General features: G+C 48.4%; 1 protein-coding gene across 2 annotated transcripts in view; it reads right to left on the bottom strand.

Moving 5' to 3' along the window:
- LOC146191529 (uncharacterized) overlaps positions 1 to 16,721 on the bottom strand; it is a 295,812-nt gene that overhangs the window by 155,912 nt on the left and 123,179 nt on the right. For both annotated transcript variants that reach the window (XM_084602042.1, XM_084602043.1), the window contains exon 3: positions 16,240 to 16,313. The gene's annotated coding sequence lies outside the window, so the exon portion shown is untranslated. The remainder of the gene's footprint in view (positions 1 to 16,239; positions 16,314 to 16,721) is intronic.

The following is a 16,721-nucleotide window of genomic DNA, read 5'->3' as shown; positions in this document are numbered from 1 at the left end:
ATTATGCACCTTGAGGCAAAAAATAAACGAAAAAATTAGAGGGTCTCTTATGTGTCTCTTAAGAGGAGAATGGCGAAAGCCTACCTTTCCTCTCCTATCATTTGCCTCTCATCGTTTGCGTCTTATCAGCATTCGTTGCAGTACTACATATAATTATGATTAGTTTACAGAAAAGGAAAGGCGCAGTATCTGTCACGATTTCTCCGGCAAGTGTGAGTTTGGACGGTACACCATCGCTCCAGTCGCATGGCGTTCCTTGGCGCGCGTTCAAGTGTGGGATTGCAGATGGCAGGAACGCTGAAAAGGAGAACACATCTCGCGGAACCTCGCGGGATATGACAGATCTCGCGCACAACTCTCGCGCACGGGATTTCGTTCCATGAGTGTAGAAAGGCTTTCGCCTTAAAAAGGTTAGTGCTACATTGACAGCCCCGTCGGGGTGGCGCAGTGGTAAGACGCCCGACCACTGTGCCGCAGCACCCGGGTTCGAACCCGACCTCGGCGGCTGCGTTTCGATGGAGGCGAAAAGAAGAGGCGTCCGTGTGCTGTGCGATGTCAGCGCACGTTAAAGATCCCCAGGTGGTCGAAATTACTCCGTAGCCCTCCACTACGGCTTCCCTTTCTCTCTTTCCACTTTCATTCCCACCTTCCACCCTTCCCTTACGGCGCGGTTGAGGTGTCCACAGAAAACAAGTGAGACAGTTACTTCGCCTTTCCCTTCCTATAAATCAATCAGTTTTTTAAATCAATCAGTGCTACATTGACAATCCGCAGCCGAAGCTCCCGATGGTCGAGGGCGGATGGGTGGTGGAATACCTACTAAGCGCAGACATGAAGACAAACGCGTCGTCCTCGCCGATGCCATGACCGCTACTAATCAGTGAAAACAAAGCCACTGTCGTTCGATTACATTATAATGAACTAGAATACTTTCTATTCTAGTTCACTATAGATTACATCGACGGAGAGTTGCAGCACTACAAAACTATCGCCGGCATACGCTGGTTCCTGCTGCTGTGTACAGAGGGCAGCACGCATCTGTGCCTCGCAGGGCGAGTCATTCAGTGTACTAGTTGTTGGCGCAACGCAACTTTCTGATCTTCGCACGGGCACCGGCCACACCTGCGCCGTGGTAGCTGCTACATACGGTCAAACTGCGTTCGCAGTACCTTCCCACGGCTTCAGACAGGCAACCGGCTTGAGGCAAGGAATTGTCTCTCTCTAGTCAGTAAACAAAGAAAAAAAAAAAAAAAAGCATCCCACAGCATTAACACAATGACGAGGCACGCTGGTTATTATGCTCACGCGTAAACGAAACCTTGAGGCCTCTACTTCTCAAGTTTGGCGCAGACGAATCCACGCAAGTCAGTACCATTCGTTTCACCGTACAAATGCTGTCGCAATGCGACAAATGGCACTCCAATACAGCAAGAACATCTTTTGCGCTACAGAAATGGTGACAGAGGCTGCTATAAATTGTTCTGCACCTCTGCGCAGTGCGCAGTCCAACGTTACGTCTCACCAGGTGGTCATATATGGCGCCCCAGTTGTCCCTCAATCCCTCAAGTGGGTCAGGAGGGCAACACTTTCTTCAGGAGGGAACTGAACGCTGAAGTTACTGTTTACGAGATCGTGCGGCATAGTGAGAACCTCAATGAGAGAACCATATCCCGGTCGAAAAAGAGCTTGAAACCATCGGCCACAGCAAATGACGAACATCATGGTCGGGAGCCGTGTCGAGGGCAGATTAGGCCGTGACGATCGTAAGTTTGCCTAATGAATTCTTTATCCCCTTCAGCGAGTGGGAGAGCGGCGGACAGGCGAGGGAAGGGAGACTCGCAGAACCCAGCGACGAAGGAGGATGCTGTCGGTGACAGAGGAAGTAGAAGCGGAGTCGCGATGACTGGCGCGGATTGGGTCGAGCGCTAACTAGGCAGAAGCATCTCGCGGAGGAAGGAGGAAGAGCCGCGGCTGATGACGGCCGCAGAGAGAAGAGAGGAGACCCCAGAGCAGAAACTAATCATAGAGAGGGGAAAAGCCGCGCGCGCGTCTCGTGGACGCAGGCGTTAACCTTGTAATTACGCCTTGCTCATTAAGGTCCCCGCGACCGGCAGAGAGATCACTCTGCGGACCCAAGCACGCACGCCGCTCCTCCAGCATCTTTTCTCCCACCCACCCTTCACCCGCACTAGATGGAGAGTGAGACAGAAAGAGAGAGAGGGGAACTCTGCGTACCTCATCCCCACGGATGACACGCGGCCACTCGCACAGGTCGCACTAATCTTCACCACCGCTTTCCCCGGAGGCCGAAGCGTGAGCCATAGGAGCCGCCGTGGGGCACAACACACTGACATCACAGAGACACGCGACGCCCTGGAGCACAGGTGCGACGGCGCTTGCCGGCAAGGAAACTTTCTCCGCGCCAAATGAGTTAGCGGCGCAGTGGGAAGGGGGTTCTTGTAAGATCGACGCGTTTCCGCCCAAGCCGAGACTCTTTATGGATGCACTTTATGCGCGGCTTCGGTTAGTCGACGAAGCCGAGTCGCGAGGAATTCAACCTGGAGCGCAGTTGTGCATACATATGGACGCAGTGTGCAGTACGCAACGCGGGCATTGTGCAAGCTGGTGAGCGAACTATGAACAAGGGCGGTGCAGTACTCGCGAACATCCGTCGGTGCCTGCTGAACAGGCAGCTTAGGTGCAGAGCACGGTGCAAGCGCGCGCACGGCGAGCGACTGCCGGTTGCATGCAAATATGATACAACCGTCGCCTACAACGTGATAGTTGCACCAATTATTCGTTACTATTGTTTGTGAATATCGGTCATTACTGGTTGCGCTAATAACAAAATGAACCAGCCAGACCTTAAGTTCGATTTGTCAGTTGTAACAGGAGGGATTCTTCGTTCGAGCCTAACATGAGCTTATATATCGCCGAACGTTAGGCGTTAGACCCAAACAGTGTGGCTTTCCGTGACTGGAAGCAATTAAGCGATTGCTTCGAGTGATTCTGCCGATTGGCAGACCGTACGCTGTTTACCAGTGGAAGTTTCTATTCGCCGGTAGCTGGCTTGCGCAGACTATTTGCATTAAATTTTTACATTACTGTGCTTTGTAGTGATTATACGCTTTGCACTCAACCTTCTAGTCCAAGCGGCGGCATGTTTAGTTTACGATGCGCTGTGTCCAGAAAGCGCGCTAGTCGTTGCATGTTGATCGTCCACGCGACGTGCTCACAAGGCATGTTTACTTTAATTCCTCCAACAAACACAAGATAGGCACACTAGTGCGCACGGATGAAGCGACGGTTGCTGCAACTACACAAGGCAAAAGAAAAAAAAAAAAGAAACGCTATTTAATTTGCATCCCACACCCCTCCTAGACGACACAAAGTAGTACGGTTCTTTTTTATTTAACAACTGCGTTGTCGCACGGTTCTTGTGACCCGTTGTCCCATGACACCCGCATCCTCTCCGCATCGGTACGTCCTGTCCCGCTGGGCGCCGCGGCCACGGCAACTGGACAAATGGCAACACTGCTGGCTGATCGATGCTCCGGGCACGCAGTATTGCTGTTTGCGCAAGAGAAGACGGCCGTCGGCCAGGAGGAGAGCTCACGTCATTTTCCTTGACAGTTTGAGAGTCCCTTTCTCACGTCCCAGACGTTACGCAGCATTATCTGCAGGAGCCCGGTGAGCTGATTCGGCGGGTTGAATCAGCCGCCGGGTCAAGTAACGCCCTCGTCTATGCGTTCATCATGAGCTCGATACTACAAGAAAAAAAAAAAAAAAACGAGAGAAAGGAGGCGAGAAAACTAGAAAAAAGGAGGAAAACTCTGCCCTAACAACGGAAAGCGATGGCGTTGATGGAGCTCGTATAGACCCCATTTCTGCTTGTCGTTGGATGCCACCCGCTTATCATGGCGACTGACTCAGACAACGCTTTGGTCTGTGCATTCCTTTCTTTCTTTCCTTTTTTATTCACAACGCCATTTTCGTAAGACGGTAACGCTGATTTGTACGTAATTACTAACTCCTAATATAAGCTCGCTCTTAATTAAAGTTAGCGTCATTATGCGTCTTCAAGACACGCCTTTAAGTCAGAGACCACAAAGCATTCCCTATAGTCTGTTACAAGTCAAGATATGCAGCGGCAAATGCCCCTGAAAAGATGCTTTCCAGCCCATAACCAAATTTATTGCTTCGAAGTTTTTAGTTCGCAATGCTTCTCCAGAAAATTGTGATTGTGGCGCCACCTAGCGCCGACAACGGCAGTACCGGATCGCAAACGAGGCCGGCGAAATTGGGCAACGTGGTCATACGGTCTTGAATGCGCCGAGGCCGCGTGTACAATTTCCCATTTCTCTGGCCAGATTATGAGCAGACGAAAGACCTGCAATGACTGCCTCATTAAAGGATGCAGGCACCCAACCTCGCCGTGTGGGAAGGGTTTGGTTGAATGTGCAAAGCGGAAAGCTCGAAGAGAGATGGATTGACAGATCGAAAAATTTTATTCGACGAAATGAAGAACTTGAATAGCTAGTCGGTGATCGGCATTCGTATTTCAAAGCGACGGTGGCTGCCGCTGCTGTCTTGACCTGGTCGGTGGGCTTGCGCTGAGAGAAAAAAGCGCCGCAGCGGAGGCCTCGGGGCCAATTTCGGTTTTCCGACCGTGGACCGATATGGCACAGCACACACGGGCGCGCATTTTTTGTCGAGTGAGTCGACCGGCTGCTTGTCTGAGCCTGGCTTGACCGAGACCCCAGCTTCAACCAGCTTTCGTGAGGTTCGCGTAAACGCCTTCCCTAACTGACCGGTTCAGCGAAACACGCGACAGAATGCTAGGAAATTTCAGGCACAGAGAAGGAGTAAAAAATCTGTTTGGTGCACGGTGACATTTTTCCACAACTAACTGGTGCACACATACAGACATATTATCCATGCGGTGAAGTCGTTTAAATAACGATTTGCAAGCCTTCCAAGCCCTTACCCCCTCAAAAACGTCGAGCTCCTAGTGACACAACCATTCAGACTCAGAAGCTTCGTAAGAGAAAGAGAGAAAAAAAAGAATTCTTGATGCGGTGCTTCTGCGCAGTGCCTCTACCGGGGGGAGGGGGGGGGGGCAGAAGGATATAGGCGAATATATATCGTTACGTTATATACCGTATACAGAGCCGTTACAATATATTGCCGGTAAGACTGTATTTACAAAAGCCCATGTTTTAAATCAACTGTTCGTGACGCAATAGGCCAGGAAGTATAGTTCTTACTGTCTGTCTGACATTTCAATATTACTGCGATGTTTTTAGCTCAGAACTCGGAGTGCGTTTTTAACAGCAAGGTTACGTACTTGGCCTTCAGCGCCACTCCCGCTACACAGAAGAGATACCGAGGCATGGGGAAGGGTCATCGCCACTGTGTTGAGCCACGAGGCAGTCGCTATTGAAATTTTACTAGCGAAACAGATAAAAAAAAAAGAACATATATACAGACGTGTAGATGTATACCGACGAATAGACAGATACTGATTGTGACGTACACGCTGATACTTCGTAACCATAGAAACAGCCACAATGATAAAGGGATATGGACGAAGACAAGAGAGAGAGAGAAAGAGCGTAGTACCCACACTCCACCATCGTCGACAACGAAGGTTTCTTGGGAGTCCTGTGTGACACGAACAGTTATCATAAAGAACAAAACTACCGCGAAGACACAGAAAAAAAAAAAAAAAAGCGCACAAACTCCGGGGGTTCAGAAACATTGTTTCGCAATGCACCGAAGAAGATGAAGGCTGGAACTGAGCGGATAAGGTGATCTTCTGAAGACGATCGAAGTCCGCACGTGGACCTCGCGGGTTCTTGAGAAATGTCGCCGAAATAGGGAGAATGAAAAGACGAATAAATAGACGGCAGCAGTCTTCAAGGGCGCACCTCGAGTTTAAAAGAAGCGAGAACGAAGGGAAACTACTCGGCTATAAATCCTCTTTCCTTTCAAAAAGGTCGTTGGCAGATGCTCGGCGTTGGCTCGAATTGTACCTTTTCGTGATCCGTTTTGTCGTCCACCTAGCAGATTACCGTTCGAAAAAAAAAAAGAAAAAAAAAAAGCATCGACCGGATAAAAACCTCTTCGCAGAACTTTCTGTGTGTTTCATAGTATATTCCAGTCAAAAAATACGATATCGTCAGTCCCAAAACGATTTTAGCAAAAAATATTTGTTACATCGCTTGGTCATCTCTCGTCGTGGCAGAATCAGCTATCTTCTCTCAGCATACGACCGGGAATTACTAAATAATGATTTGCTGTTATGCCAGGAACCTTGTTGTCCACAACGTGGAATGTCTGTGACAAGGTCACGACCGAGGATACTACAAGAATACATTATGCGAAATATGGAGATAAAATATACTGCCCTATTTTTCAATACTGACATAACTGGCACGGAATTCAGCGAAACGTAAAGAAGTGCACCCTAAACAGGCTTAAATCTTTGAGATAGCTAATAAGTGGAACATTTGCAAGGCGGTAATGGTTTTGTCGCTATGGCACGGAATACGTGACTTTAACATGCGAACAAGCGCAGGCTGTATACAAAAGAGACAAAACTAACGTGCTTAAATTTATATCAACCGAGAACGAAACTTATGCTCAACGGTAGTACTAAACTCCTAACAACACTCGTACCTAGCAGATGTCTGAAAACGGCTAATATTATCATATTGGTAGTGCATACGTTCAACAACGAGCAAAAAAGCAGATGGACCGCCAGAAACCACGAACATCCTAATGGAAATTCGATAAACCAACTGGTCATAGGTTTTGCACGGTATTAAAGAAGATTGAAGCACGAAGTGGCATATGCATGCACACGCATATGCTGTGATTTGCAGTACGTGCTACGCCGCCCTGGCAAAAACGATCAAAACCGGCCCCCTAGCACACAGCACACGAACGGGGCTCGTTCCCCACGGACTGCAACGTGCTCAGACGTGTTTGTGACGCCCTAACCATTTCCCGTAATATCACATACACGTCTTCCTCGGCAAGATGCTGGCGCGCACAACGCAAGCAGGAAAGGAAGCTTAGAGGTAAGCAAACAACGCTGCTCACTCCTCGGCCGGAAAGATAAACAAACAAAAAGAGGAGGAAAGGAAACGGTCTGTGCACGCCTGTCTCCTTTTCCAAGGGTGGTGAGAGAGAGAGGTCGTCCTGTCTGGTTTACGTATTATATAGACACCAAGGCGGACAGCCCAGGAAAACGCTGGCGACCAGGTTCACACAAACAACGAGAACAAGGCGAGAAGATACGCAGGAACAAATGAGCGGTAAGCAGCAGCGAAAGTAGCACGACAAGCAGTAGCCGAAGTAGGAAAATAAAAATAAAAAAGACGGATCGAAGAAAGTGAGGAGACAACAACAAGCGGCCACCACCACACTCACAGCGGAGGAACAAGCGCAAAGACAAGGATTGCGCGCTCTCCGCCAGGCCCGCCAACAGATCGTAAATTTTCCGCCGCCCTGCCTACCTCCAGGGGCCGTCCTTTCAGTGCTAACAGTCTCGCCCAGCAGCGAGCGAGTCTCGCGAAGAACTCCCGTCGTCGCCATCAAAAGCAAGAGCGTGGGACGCGCCACCATCGCCAGCCCGGCCCGATTCCTTATCTCAGTGTCCGGAAAAGCTCTTTCTCTCGCCCTCCGGCAGCCAGAAAAGGCAAATCCCAAACAATGCGATACCGCAACACCTCGTCCGCGTCTCGCGCCTCCTACGCTTTCGCGCCAAATGCCTTTCCCGCAGTACACAGGTGCCGTGCAGTGAAGGCATGCCTCTCGGGCACCCTCATGTTTTTTTTTTTTTTTTTTTTTTTTTTTTTGTAAAGCAGCTAACGTCGTTAATGCCACAGTTGAAGCGTTTTCTTTTTATTTTTGTTCGCGAAATTTCGTGCACCGGCTTTGTGCGCACCGACGGGCATTCTCCACAGCGCGACTTCTGTGGTAACGCTGTCCAGGCGGGTGTATGAAAGGGCGCTCCCATGGGTAGGGTGCGGGTTACGGCTTCCACTAGCCATCATAACCAGCATCAAAAATGGACAACCTGCCCATTATGATATGCCTTATCGTGGGCATGCCGACGCAGTCGCATACATCCTATCGGTGAAGGCGTACCCGCTCCAAATTTCATCACCGTAAGATGAGACTCTCAGCGAGATGTTATGTTTCTGATGTGAAAGAGAACGCAAAATTAAGGCAACGGACAAGGGAAGCCATACACACCACAAGCGCTTCTTCCCTTTCTCATTTTATCCTCCTCCTCTTGTTGTTTTGGCTTCGCACTCTCGCTTTACATGATGGATCAAACCGAGAAGGCTACATTTCCACACCTTGTTATCTTCTTCATTTTTTTTTTCTTTTTTTTTTTTTGCCACTCTTCACATGAGGTTTAAAAAAACACTACTTTTCGAGCTTTGCACGTGCCTCCTGTTTTCGCCGACCCAGGTGTGCTAGCGCATGTTGTATTGTACCCTATTAAGAATATACTCTCCTGCAAAACGCAGAAGAAAAAAAAAGTGTCAACGAATCACGGTTCGCAAAAACGACGATGCTATCAACGATCAAGAAACGCTGTCCGGTGACCATATAACCCGATGACACGCGAACAGCCCTACTCGGCAGGCAGAAAGCACTGAAAACACGGCTCCTAATTTGTTAGCGATATAGTTTGTCTTACGTTTATGTGCGCCGTTTCACGGAGACGCATCGTACGCCTAATGTGCTGAGCTGCCTGTGCGCTGAATACCATTATCCAGTCCGAATACCTTCGCGAGATTTCTTCCCGAGCGAGTGTGCGGGCTCTCCTTAGCAGGCAGTAATCCTCTCATTCGTCGCCCCATTCCGAACCAGTCAGGTCAGGATTCGAGAAGTCCATTTGCGAAGGCCTGAAACTACCGCGCATCCCCCACTTCATCGCTAGCACAAAAACAAAAACAGAAAAAAAAAAAAGGGGGGGGGGGGGGGGCTGTCGCCTATTCCATGGCAATGTGACTGGAATGTGATGCCCCGCAAACATACCGTTTCTCTTTTCTTGTGTTTCTAGTCTAAGTTAAGAGGACTCTGCAGTGGAGTGTTCGCAGTATCAGCAACCTATCCCCAACCGCGCAGTGCGTACTCAACGCTTCCTGCCAGTGCCCTGTGAGGCCGGGAACATTCGCTTTCGCACAGCGCGGGCTCTAAGTATCACGGGCTCCATCGGCTTTTCCTTTGCGCTCCTGGAAGCTCCCCCCCCCCCCCCCCCCACCCCCCCCTGCTCGTCCACGCGTGACCCCTTTCGTTCCCTTCGCCAGGACTGCCACGCAGCACTAATGTTTACAATTTTTTTTTCCTGATCCTTTCATTGCTTACGCGTCTTCTCGTGCACAGCTTGCGTCGCTTTCATTTTTGTTCCCCCTTTCCGCTTTCACTCTTTCTCTGTTGCTCACTGAGGTCGCCATTCCCCGAGGGCGATTGCAAAAAAGCCGGCGCGCCGCTTACACACCAACGATAACGCAAAAAAAAAAATAATAATAATGACAATAAGTTAACCGCCTCTGAAGACTTTTTTAGGCACTGAGGAAAAAAAAATGTCGCTATCGCGCGAGACGACCCCGCCGTCTGGGCTTAGTGAGACAAGAATACCGAGACAGCTGCGGCCGGCGGCAGAACAGCACTGGAGCGCGACCTGCCTGTGGAAGGTGGCTGTGGAAGCGCCAGGTGGCATTAAATTCTTGGCCCACACATTTAACCAATGCCTTTTTCCTCTGCATTTTGTTTTTATTTCTACGCATAAACTTGTTTGCTAATAGCGTTTTGGGCATGCAACATTCGTATAGACACACCATAGGTTTCGAAGTGTACGGAAACGACCCAAACAATTGCCAAGATCGTCCAGAAGGTGCACTTTTTGAAAATGCAGAAATACAACGAGATCGGTGCCGAAAAAGAATAACTGATTGTAAGTACGAAAAATCTGCGGCTATCCAGGTACCGTCTTTGCCAAAAGTAACCAGGCTGCGTGTTCCGCTTCGCAGTCGGATAGCAAGGAATTCGTACCACTTCTGAAGCTGTAAATCTGTGCTAAGTAAAGACGAGCTCCTGTCCTCACTTCTTAACAAGTTGTGGTCCTCTGGAAATCCATGTCGGCTAAATAATACAAGCGAGAAGCAAACCATGCAACCTGGTTACTATTGGCAAAGACGGTACTAAACTGTGTATATATGTGCCGCTTAACTGTAAAACGGATTAGCTTTCTCTTTAAACGGCTCGATTCTGATGCGTGACAAAAAAAGAAAAAATCAGCTATATCTACAGCGTTCAAGTGACCGCCCATTTTCCTCGTCTTCCCTCATTTATTACGTTGTTCTTTTTTTTTTGCTTTTTTTTTTTTGCTGGTTTGTGCAGGGTCTGGTATGTCTATAACTCCTATACTTGACCTACAATCCATCCCGTTCATTTAATAACCCTAAATTTACTAACCGAAAGACTTTATCATATGCTTATGAGTCGCCCGATGTTGTGACTGAAGTGGACAAGTCTGCAGTGGAATGTAGGCGAGAAAAGCGTTGCAATATTTGAGCCTCTGAGGGAAGAACGAAGGGTTGCAGAATACACTGAAGCGCAACGAAAAAAAGAAAGATAAATAAAATTAACTCGTACAGGACAATAATCTCCGCTAAAAAAAAAAAAAAAAACTGCGACAATTCGTGCTTCCTATCACGTTTTAATAAATTCTAATAACACAACTATCACCGTACCGACTGAATCTTATTCAACGACGAAAATAAAGCCGAACACTAATTGAGGAATAAATTATTAGAGTTCAGTCATTACTAACACGTCAGTTTGTTATCGGAGACTTACTCTACTCGCAGTTTATGAGATTCAATTGCGTGACTGAACAGAGCGTTGTAATAGACGATCGGATAATTTAAACTATAATAAAAAAGCGTTATAGATTTAACCGCATGCTTGAAAACTAAACTATGAACCTTATATCCCGGCAGCCACTGCTGAATCCTGCATTTGAGCCAAGAGTAAAAGCAGCGGAAACCGTTCGAGTCTGAAGAATTAGCCGGAATAAAATATGGGCTTCGCGCTGAAGATGAAAAACAAAAACAAAAAAGTACAGCTTTAATCGAGTGCACTTCGCATGCAATAGAGATTAATGAACCATCGGAAATGGGCTTATTATTTGTCCCCATGTGCAGGCACTAACTTCATAACGGTAAAGTCATTACTCTGAAATATTTTATCCTCCCGTTTAGGTCCATGTTTTTTTTCTTTTACTATTGTACTCTCCCCGAAGAGTCAAATGAACGCGCACACACAAAAGAAAATAAAACACGTACAATATAACCTTCTCTCCCGTTTTCTTTAGCCTTATCTTTGGATATGCTGCCCCCTCACGAATTTTGCTGTTCTTAAGCCTCTCCAGCCAATTACGTCTAGTTGCATTCCTTCTTTCCAGCTTCCGTCGCCGGCATGCCGTCTTAATGCCATTCCGCCAAATCGCTTCATATATGCATTGTTAATTCACGAAGACTTGGAGGGGCGGCGGCGTAGGTAACACGCAAAGAGACTCAGCGTTGCCTCCGGCTGTTTTGGCGCTGCTCCTTCAGGAAGAAACCAGCATGACGAGCCTGAGAGCGAGCAATTCAATCATAGACTTTCACCCGCCTCTTCCCCGCGAGCCATCCATGTCCACCCGACTGAACGAACGGCAGGGAACTGTACATACATCGAAGGCAAGAGAACAAACGGCTGTCTCAAGCGCTCATTCAATAAGAGAAAACAGGAGAAAATTGAGAAGAGATATATAAGCACTGAAATGAAGCGCGCGCATTTCTTTAACGATAAAAACTTTCTCGCGTACTTGCGTCACACCGCACTTTTTTTTTTTTTTTATTTCCGTCGCAGTACTTCAACTACATCTCCGGAGAATAAGGAGGAGAAACTTCAAGTGGGCGCACGCGGGAGGCCGTTTAGACTTCATGCCAAAGTTAACGGCGGGGGTCCCGTTAATCTAAGCGCACATATAACGCCTCGAAGCACGCGCGCATCTCAGGGGTGCCGTTTGTGAGCGGCTTTCGCTCGCTCTCGCTTTTTGCGAGGCGGACAACGGGCGATATTTCTCGCCGCCGCTACGCGGCTCACCCACTGCTCCTACAGACTTTTTTTTTTTTTTTTTTTTGTCTCGCTTTATTTGGAAGCGCCCGGTAATGCACGCTCGGCTTGGAAGATGCCTAACCAACCGTCTCAAATAAAAAGAGAAATAAAATGAAACGAACCCGCGCTAAGACCAAACGCTCAAAACTCGAGACACTCTCCTGTCACCATCAACCATCAGCCCCTTTTGCTACACACAGAGACTCGCGAAAACGCACACGCGCCCTCTCTCAAGAAAACCTGAGCTATATACATTGGACGCAAGCATCACGACGTCAAGGGAGTGTACAGTGTACCCAGGCTCCCAGGATTTTTCGTGTCATGCCAGTATTTATGCCTCTCGCTCTCCCCTGCACCACACACCTAACTCTCACTCACAGCCCTGTGTTTCCTCGGTTCGTGTCACCTCTACTCCTAACGCTCCGTCTACTAAATTCTATCCCCCTCCTCCATCCTAAGGAGGGCAAAAAGAAAGCTGCTCCTCTTTCCACCAAGGCGCACACCGAGCAACGGCCTCCGTCCACAGTGCCGTGTACGTTTGTATGCCTGTACTTTGTATCGATTTGTATGTATACGTGTGTGCGCCCCAGGCCGTGCGCAGCAAAAGCCGTTTCCCATAAGAGCAGTTCCTTGTAGCTCCCTAAATCATACGCGTGGTCTCCCGCGCCCAAGTAAGCACACAAACCCAGCCCGCCACCCCCTCCCCAAACCTTCCCCTTTCCTCCCCCATCGCCCATCTTCATCCAAGCCGCCTCCCTTTTCTCCTTTGCTCCCAACGCCGCCGACGGCGTTTTTCGCTCACAGCGCCCACGCACTGCCGAGCGGGAGCGCAGCATTCCTTTGCGTTCTTCGGGGGCACATAACGTTAAATTGCGGCGAATAACACACATAAAGCATGCTTCCGACGTCCCACCCTCTCCCACTGCCGCTCTTCATCCCGCGCACCAGAGAGGCGCCAGCAACGCGTCTCCTTCGGAAGATTTACGCCGCGGTCCCACAGAGACGTCCTCGGGGCGACCCTAGCTTCTCTCCCCCTTCCCTTCCACTCGCGAATTTTTCTTGCGTTTATTTTTCGTCTGCTTTTTTTTTTTCTTTTTGCAGTATTTAGTGAGTCCCTCTTTTACGGACTGCGGCGGCAGCTCCAACTAAATTCCAGGCTGTTCTGGCATGGCACATTTGTGCATTGCTGGAATGGCTAGTGTACACGTCCCATTTAAATGCACGCACGGACACCCGTTTACATAGCAGGATGAACGAAGTCATGTTTTTTTTTCCTCACAAAAATAACAATACGGGCAAAAGTAAACACAGCTGAGAGAAAATGAGCGAAACTGGCACTGAACAAAGCAATGGCGCGACAAGGGCAGCAGAGCAGAGCGGTGCTGGCTGGCGCGCAGGCCCGCATACTCAGCCGGAACATAAAGGCGAAAGAAAGAACTTTACCTACACTCGACCCGCTGTCTAAACAACGAAGTTGAGAACACCGTCCTTTCTGCAGTACACAGTTATAAAAAGAGAATGTTTCAGAAGAACACCACGCAGGAGCGCTGTACAGAACAGAGAACTGAGCATCGGCTAAAATTCTATAAACTCTTCCACCTTAGGTGAAAAAAAAAAAAAAAAAAAAAAAAAAAAAGTTCAGAGCTTGTGCGAAATTCTTCGCTGCTACAGAAGCTTTAAAAGCAAAGAATTATAGGAGGCACACGCGTGTACGTCTTTCGAACTCGCTGCAGCAAAAACGCGGAAGCGCACTCACCAAAAAAAAAAAAAAATGTATAGACATTTTTTGCAAGTGACGGCAATAAGGTGGTTATGAGTAACCCAAAGCGGCGGTAACTCTACTCCTGAGTACACTACTAAACTGCGCCGAATAGAACTAGGCGAACAGAGGTGAGGACAAACAGAAGCGCCAAATAAAAAGTTAGGTTGGAAAGAACAAGAAAGAGGAAAAGGGACAACTACAAAAGGGTCCGAAACAACAAGACAGGAATGCCGCCGCTGTTGCCGCTTTCTTGTCTAACCTCTTCACCCGGCTGAGTACAACAGCTGCAGTAGCCGTGGCGTGCCCAGCTCCAAAAATGAGTGGAGAAAATCGAGCGAAAAGATAAGAAACAAAAAAGAAAACAGGCGCGACGAAGAAGTAGAAACGACGATACACCACTGCGTCCCCAGCGCTAAAATGTGTGCCACGGCTGGCCGCTCGGGACATAGGCCTGTAACTCAGGAGAGGGGAGCTATAGCGCTCCTTTCAGCACTGCGGCGAGCTTCGGGTGTGGCCGTTTAGTGTTCGCCTTTGTTCTCCATACGGCCGTCGCTGCTCGAAGCCGGGTCAGTTCCTCATAAACCTTCAGACCGTCGTACATGGTGCAAAGAAAGGGCGAGACAAGCGGGCGCGACGCAGCAGCGAAGTCAAAAAGAAAAGGGCGGTGCCGTTTTATACGGGCCGCCGACCTCTTAGCCGATCCTCTCTTAATAGGCGCCGTAAACACGTCTCGGCTGTTAAAGTCTCGGCGGGAAAAAAGGCTAGGAAAACTTTTAACAGTCTTTCTTTAGGCCGAGGCAACGCTGACAAAGAAAGGGGTCGTGGGAGAACGTAGCGCTTGTGAAGTAAGGACAGTGTTTATCGCGTGAGCGGAGAGCCGCGATTTAGGGGGCCCGTCGTCGCTCCCATAGATGAGGAGCACGAGAGAGGAGCGGGGCAGTGGCGAGCACGGAAGCCTAGCTTTGAAACGCGTAGATCGAAATCTCGTAAATACGAAATCGCTAAATTCGAATTGTCGGTTTATTCGAAATCACCCCTTTGAAGGCCCTAAGCCATGTTCAGCTAAATTCAGAGATAAGTTCGATAGTACTTATTATCGCGAATTATCCAGATTCGATTGTATACTGTTTCATAATCTTATTTTTCGCCTCGACAGTGGACAGCAGAATTATAAAAGTGTGACATTTGAGTTGTTAGGAGTAGCCTCTATGCCTCCTATTAATATCGAGTCTTAACGGCTCACTATAATGCCCTGCTATCGTGGACGTGGGGAAGACCATACAGCACATGGCTCGCCGTGATGTCTGTTTTTATATCTAACGTATTTCTGGTGCTTCCGGACACCAAACAAGTATTTTTTGAAGGCAATATTTTGGGAATTAAGAAAGTTATCGAAGGCCCAGAAATGCATGGAAACACTTCTGAGATAACTGATACCCTGGCTTCACTTTAAAACTGCGTCCTATCTATGGCTGGAACAAGTCAAAGCTTTAGAACTGGATGAACAGCTGTAGTTCGTGTCTTTTACGAAGCGAAATATGGCAAGCATTGTTTCCGAAACAATTAGAGCACGTGCACATGTGAAGTGCTAGCACGCTTAATTGTTCTGCATTTTCTTGTCTTACTGATATCCAATGACACCATTATCAGGGCAACGCGCTGGAAAGTAACGTTACCTGGCTAATCGTGAAAATGGTCTAACAGTCGGCTTGGTTTACGGCATAGACACACAATAGCCCTGTGCTCATGCTCTCGAGTCGAGTTCGCCTTTTGGGTAGTAAAAACAGCTGTCCCGATCACGTATACGCAGTTTGGTCGGGCAGAGTAAGCGAGTTGAGACGAGTCGCCTGCAGTCAGCAGGCTAACTCGCTTGACCCGCTGCAAGCGCTAGAATAGAGTACGTGTAAGCACCAGCAGGGCCGAGTCACGAGAATACCTTGCTTAGCCCGACGTTGACTCGAATCTGCAAAATCGGGTTTATTTAACCAGTACTGTTGCTGCTCCGATTGCCGTGGAAACTGTCCGCACTGCGGCCTCAATCGACCGTTTCATTATCGCGCTTTATTGCGAGCATGGTAGCCGACAGCACGCTTGCCTGAAAACCTGCCCCTGTCTCTGCTATGTTTTTTTTTTCTTTGTCCCTTCGTCTTCCAGAACGCGTAGGTCGAGCACCATCGCGGCGACTAACAACAACAATAACAACAAAAAGATAGACGAATCTGCGCCTCCCGGATGCTGCCAGGCAAATCCTGGCCACGTTTGAAATGTATACGTCGTGCCTCACTTACCAGTTTTTCAGGAACGGCAAAAACGCAGGGGCTGCTGGCCAAGAGACAGTCCATTCAGTCCCCCATGTCACATTCTGCGCGAGAAAAAGAGACCGTGTGTAAGGGAGCGAACAATTTCAGAGCGGGAATTAGCAGCCAGCTGATATGTTACATGTCTCGTCGTTCCGTTGGTTTATCGACTGAGTCACAAAATCACCTACATGGTTCAACTAAGCAATTTTCCATTTCACATGGCTTGCTTGGTTGATTTCTTAACTGCTTCTTTGATTTCATAAATTAGGTTATTGCGCGAATACTTCACTGCCCGACTAGAGAAGCCTTGCAAGGATGGATTGGGTGAATGGTTTTATTTACTTGTTTGTTTGTTTACACATTTATTGACTGAGCGATCTATCCATCTCTTTATATCGGCTGAGACTGGGATCACACTGTAACGGTGTCTCTACATGGGAGTTCCTGCAATTTTCTAAACGCTTTCTGGT

Source organism: Amblyomma maculatum, chromosome 4 (genome assembly GCF_055883805.1).
Source record: "Amblyomma maculatum isolate TAMU_Amacu chromosome 4, ASM5588380v1, whole genome shotgun sequence".
NCBI lineage: Eukaryota > Metazoa > Arthropoda > Arachnida > Ixodida > Ixodidae > Amblyomma > Amblyomma maculatum.
This window is presented reverse-complemented; position numbering and strand designations above follow the sequence as displayed.